This window comes from Palaemon carinicauda, chromosome 37 (genome assembly GCF_036898095.1).
Source record: "Palaemon carinicauda isolate YSFRI2023 chromosome 37, ASM3689809v2, whole genome shotgun sequence".
NCBI classification, from domain to species: Eukaryota; Metazoa; Arthropoda; class Malacostraca; order Decapoda; family Palaemonidae; genus Palaemon; species Palaemon carinicauda.
Genome location: NC_090761.1, coordinates 74,001,140 through 74,007,499, shown reverse-complemented (window position 1 = coordinate 74,007,499; position 6,360 = coordinate 74,001,140). Strand labels below are relative to the sequence as shown.

The following is a 6,360-nucleotide window of genomic DNA, read 5'->3' as shown; positions in this document are numbered from 1 at the left end:
TTATGTGTATGTGTGTGTGTTTATTTGTGAACAACTTCCTTACTCAAATTTTAATCATAATGAAACTTGCTGGGATTAACTGTTATGTAAAAAAGCGGGAAATGATTAAATTTTGGAAGGTCAAGGTCAAAGGTCAATGTCAAGCAAAATGTCCAATCCACGTAATCAGCCATAAGTTTGGACATCTTTGTTCCAAAGACTTCAAACTTGGTTCCTATTTGAAAGTACGGAAATCCACGCCAATTAATACATGTTAAGGTCAAAGGTCAAGGTCGAGAAATAAGCTGCCATGGCGGAGGTCTGCGCTCTACTGAGTGCCCCTCTAGTTTACTAAATATTCCAACTCACGTACCAACAATACTCTAAACTGACCCTCGAGTAAATGGAAATTCTTCCATGCAAATAAATACGAGCTAAGGCCACTTCAATACAAACATGTTATAGAGGAGATGTTTGCTTTGATAAACGCTGAGGAATATACAGGCTTATCTAGGTCAACAACTTTCGTGACCTTATCTGAAGTGAGGTAAAGATTTCCACAGAACTTTGGTAGGCCGTTATTTATTATTATTATTATTATTATTATTATTATTATTATCAACCAAGCTGTAACCATAGAAACACTTAATCATCATCATCATCATCATCATCATCATCATTGTTATTATTATTATTATTATTACTATTATTATTATTATCAACCAAGCTGTAACCACAGAAACACTTAACTATCATCATCACCATTATTATTATTATTATTATTATTATTATTATTATTATTATTATTATTATTATTTAATATGATCAAGTTAAAGAAACGAAGCTATGTATAAATATATTCTACACAACGAGATGTATTTAAGCCAGTTGATTACCTCCGCCAACGAAGTGGAGGGAGGTTATATTTTACCCCTTGTTTGTGTGTTTGTTTGTTTAAGAACAGCTTCCCGGCCACCCTTTTAATCGTAGAGTGATGAAAAATGAAGAGATTAACTGTTATGTAAATAGCTGCAAATGATAAAGTTTTGGAAAGCCAAGGTCAAAGGTCAAGGTCATGGCCAAGCAAAATATTCAATTCACGTAATCAGCTATAAGTTTGGACATCGTTGTCACAGAGACTTCAAACTCGGGTCATATATGAGCGTATGAAAATCCACGCCAATGGTTATATGTTAAGGTCAAAGGTCAAGGTCGAGTAAAAGGTCAATAAATAAACTGATGCGCTGGAGGTCTGTCCTCTACTGAGTGCCCCTCTAGTTAATAATATATTTGAGTGAAATTCTTCTGACATCGATGAAATCAATATCATTTTTGTCAAGTCAGTGAGGTCCTGGTTACAGCTGAGGAGGGGGAGATGAGAAATTTCAAACACACAAACACACACACACACACACACACACACACACACAAGCCCTAAGTATTTAGGCCTAATCCTGTTCGTAAAACAAATATTTGAACCTTTCAAACACCCATCTAAATTATATGCGAGTAAACACCTGATAATATTTCCAAGGATAGCACTTTGCTTAAATATTTTCAGAAGTATTTTACCTTTCACACAAATTAAATGTCTGAAAATATAATTCTAAATTTGTAATGATCTCATAACCCTTTGATTAAATTTTGAATTTTAATGAAAATAGGTATATTACTATATGCACAAATGAAATATCGGAAAATATAATTCTTATATAATTTTAAATTTGTAATGATCTCAGAACACCTTGATAAAATTTTGATTTTCCATAAAAACACGCATTTTACTTTTTACACAAATGGATTATCCTAAATTTAAGTTAATATTTTTTTTTCAGTTTCTAAAGGTTACGTAATCCTTCGATCAAATTACGAATTTCACTTTATAGAGGTATTTTACTTTATACAAAAATGAAATTTCCTAAATGTAATTTAATATAATCTTAATTTTTAAAGGTCAAATAATCCTTTGATCAAATTTCGAATTTCAATCAAAATAAAAGAATCAGAAGTCCACAAACCCAAATATGATAATAAAAAATACTAGGAAAATATCATGAAATCATGTAGGCCTATGTGCAACACCGGTAGTGCTCGAGGTAAGGCATCGAGGTAAGGTATCGAGGTGAGGTAAGGTATCGAGGTGAGGTAAGGTATCGAGGTAAGGTATCGGGGTGAGGTAAGGTATCGAGGTAAGGTAAGGTAGCAACAACGCTATCCTTGTACTAAACCAGCCCTGGCGAGGTCACTAACAACTGGAAAGACTGACCTAAAACTTCCCAAAGAAGAAAACAGGGTGAAAGGGAAAAAAGAGCCTGGCAAAAGGATGCATATTGAGAGAAAAAAAGGTCTCTAAAAGTGTCAGAACAGGACTTCAAAAGATTGCATAGTGCCAGAACAGAAGGGCTTTAAAAGAATGCACAGTGTCAGAACAGGACTTCAAAAGATTGCATAGTGCTAGAACAGAAGGACTTTAAAAGAATGCACAGTGTCAGAACAGGACTTCAAAATATTGCATTGTGCCAGAACAAGGGCTCTAAAAGAATGCATAGTGCCAGAACAGGACTTCAGAAGATTGCATAGTGCCAGAACAGGACTTCAAAAGATTGCATAGTGCCAGAACAGGATTTCAAAAGATTGCATGGTGCCAGAACAGAAGGACTTCAAAAGAATGCGTTGTGCCAGAACAGAAGGACTTTAAAAGAATGCACAATAGGACAGAAAATCTACGAAACAAGGAAAAAAACACTTTAACCAAGGACATTAGTCAAACGTAAAATATTGTATTTTTCCTTGTTTCCTTTCCTCACTGAGCTATTTTCCCTTTTGGAGCCCCTGGACTTATAACATCCTGCTTTTCCAACTAAGGTTGTAGCCTAGGAAGTAATGATAATAATAATAATGATAATAATAATAATAATAATGATGATGATGATGATGATGATGATGATAATAATAATGATGATAAATAGGCCAAGGAATAAGCGTCTTTCAATAGAATAACTTTTGTCCAAACAGGACAAAAAACGAAAGAAACAAAGAACGTAAAACCAGTTTGACCAAACACGTGGGTCCTCAGCCCAGAATGTGGGACTAGCATTCACTGAGCACGTGATCGCCTCACCGGCAATACCTTTGGGTAAACACATTTGGAGGACGCAGTAAGTAGTGGCCTTACTAGGCAAGTGTTCCTTTCAGGCAAATGAAAGCTAATTAATCTTCCTTTAAAGCCATTCGATTTTCCTGATTAAAATCGAATATACCTTATATAAATGGAAAAATATTAATCTTCCTTTTTAGCCATGCTTTTTACTGATTAAAGTCGAGTATGCCTTTCTATAAATGGAAAAAAAATATTAATCTTCCTTTAAGCCATGCGATTTTCCTGATTAAAATCGAGTATGCCTTTCTATAAATGGAAAAAAAATATTAATCTTCCTTTTTAGCCATGCTTTTTACTGATTAAAATCGGGTATACCTTTATATAAATGGAAAAAAAAAATATTAATCTTCCGTTTTAGCCATGCGATTTTCCTGATTAAAATCGGGTATACCTTTATATAAATGGAAAAATATCAAACTAATCAATCTTCCTTTCTAACCATTCGATTTTTCCTGATTAAATTCGAGTATACCTCTATATAAATGGAAAAATTTGAATTCAAATGAAATTGAAATTTTATTACATCTCCTTAATTGAATTTTTATGTAAATGTGATATTTTGATAACCATTTCTCAAAAGTCTTACTGTGGCCTTATTAAAATTTTACATCTCTGTTAATATAAAAATTTAAGTATAAGTGAAATTCTTACTACTTATTCTTAAAACTCTAAGCACTGTATAATTCTAGTTAAAATTCTAAAGCTTCTTTTATGCCTACGAAAAATATTAACACTATATTTCGCTTTTTAACTGATGTTAACTGCTCAAATAGGTCATATATGTTTTTTCCCATTTCCTGTTCTCGAAATTCTAAGCATTGTCCAATTCCAGTTACAATATTAAAGCTTATTTCGTGCCTTTACTAAATATTAAAACTGGATTTCCCTTCTTAAGTTACGTGAACTGTTCAAAAGGGTCATCTATGTTATTCTCCTATTTCTTGAGATCAAAGAACAAAAGTTATGAAGATGCTAATATGTTCTCTACCATTTAGGATTAAACTCATCTTCAGTGTAATCGCATCAAAGATCTGACATGGTCCACTGCATAAGTTTTTTTGTTTTTTTGTTTTTTTGATATCAAAATAGATTTCACAACTTTGGATTTTACTAACAGAATACTAAAAGTACAACATTTTGAAATTTAGATTAAGTGTTGTTATACCTATAAGGACAAAATCATAATGAGAATGATGTATTTCAAAGCAACTGAAAATGAAAAACCTTAGTAAAAAAATCTCTGTAGAAAAATGAGTTTAAAAATTTCTGTGATGAGGAAGTTATCAAAATATTAAAGAAAAAAATGGCGTTTTAAACCTTTTGTGAAGAGAAAATTATCAAAATCTTTAAAAAATTTTGTTTTAAATTTTCTGTGAAAAGAAAAATATCAAAATCTTTAAAAACAATGCTGTTTTAAACTTTTTGTGAAGAGAAAATTATAAAAATCTTTAAAAAATGCCGTTTTAACTTTCTGTTAAGAAAAAGCTATCAAAATCTTAATAAAACTTTTTACTGATAAATTTCACGATTAAACCAAAGTTGTTAAAAAATTCCAGCTATTAAACCACACGGAATCTCAAATCTAGAGAAGACCCATCATCATTATCATCGTTTCCTCCTACCCCTATTGACACAAAGAGCCTCGGTTAGATTTCACCAGTCATCTCTATCGTGAGCTTTTAATTCCACACTTTACTATTCATCTCCTACTTAGCGCTTCATAGTCCTCAGCCACGTAGACCTGGCTCTTCCAACTCTTCTACTGCCTTATGGAACCCAGAATATTAAAGATATAATAAAAAAAAGGCATGATTTTTTCACTGCTTAGATAACTCACCGCCATGATGGACTTGATATTCTTTCCTTCTTAGTCTCGGGGTCAAGATTTCTATTCTTAGCACACTTTCTTGTCTTCTCCCGGTCACCTGTTGCTTCCTTCCTCCACCTCAGGGGCGTCACAGAAGTCTGCCCACGGCGTAGATACAACTCTTGACTATCACTCTTTGGCACATGTGTTCCATATAGAAATACGAGCTTAATAAAGCTTGAATTTGACACTAAGCCTTCAATAAATTGATAATATAAAGACACTCGAATCCTCTTTGCAAAACTATGGGACTTTTCAAAGCACCGACGTACACCAATGACTTATGAAAAAAACTTAAAACCTTCAAATAGGCCTGTTTTGAATAGGCAGAGGAGATATCGCCACAGATAGGGTTTACGTCTAATAGTCTGAACAAAGCTTACAGTTTCAAGTAGAGCTTAACACGTGAACAGCTTTGGAAGACGTATAATGGTCCTACTACACAGGGGAGCAGCTGGGAAGTGACTGGCTTAGCCACAGAGAATCTGAGCTAAACGGCACAAGAAGCGATAATGCTAACACACACACACTCACAGGAAAGGGAGGGATTGTGGGGTAGGGGGTGGCTCACTGGGGCTAGGGAAGGACCTACCCCCCTCCCCCCTTTCTCTGGTCCTCGCAACTGTAGGTAGTGTTGGAGCGAAGTGAATACGCGTTTGCTATTTTAGGGTGTAGCGTGCTATTTGGCAGCGACACCCGTGTGTGTATGTGCAGTGTGTAAGTGTATGACTGTGTATGTGAGTGCATGCCGTTATTTACTCGATGTGGGGCCAACAGATGAAGGACTTCTACATCTGCTGATAAATATGTCCTTTAAGATGTATGAACTGTATTATGAATACGGTACCCATACATATAAACATACCAGTAAATTCTATCATTTCAGAACTTTGCTTGATATATAAACAAACTATATTTCTAACTAAGTTCATTCCCAAATCGTTTTCATACACAAACACACTTATGAAAAAAGTGTGTATGCCTTATTTACATACATACATACATATATACATACATACATACATACTCAAATTTCATCGACCCTTCTGTAAATCGATTTCCCTGTGAAGTGACAAAGCGTCTCGCGAAATTGCAGTAAATCTGGTGATGACTCATGCTATAGAATATACAGTGTCTCTCATTTATGATAAAATAGTGTCTCGCATTATGATAAAAGTGTCTCTCATTATGACCAAATACAGTATCTCTCATTAAGATAAAATACTGCATCTCTCATCATGATAAAATAGGGTCTCTCATTATGATAAAAGTGTCTCTCATTATGATAAAATACAGTACCTCTCATTAAGATAAAATACTGCATCTCTCATTAGGATAAAATACAGTATATCTC

The 6,360-nt window shown here is 34.0% G+C and overlaps 1 protein-coding gene across 1 annotated transcript in view; it reads right to left on the bottom strand.

Moving 5' to 3' along the window:
- The window catches only part of LOC137629806 (E3 ubiquitin-protein ligase DDB_G0292642-like), a 94,214-nt gene extending 88,730 nt beyond the window's left edge, over positions 1 to 5,484 (bottom strand). Inside the window, exon 1 of the mRNA XM_068361452.1 lies at positions 4,977 to 5,484. The gene's annotated coding sequence lies outside the window, so the exon portion shown is untranslated. The remainder of the gene's footprint in view (positions 1 to 4,976) is intronic.
- Positions 5,485 to 6,360: the final 876 nt, after the last annotated feature.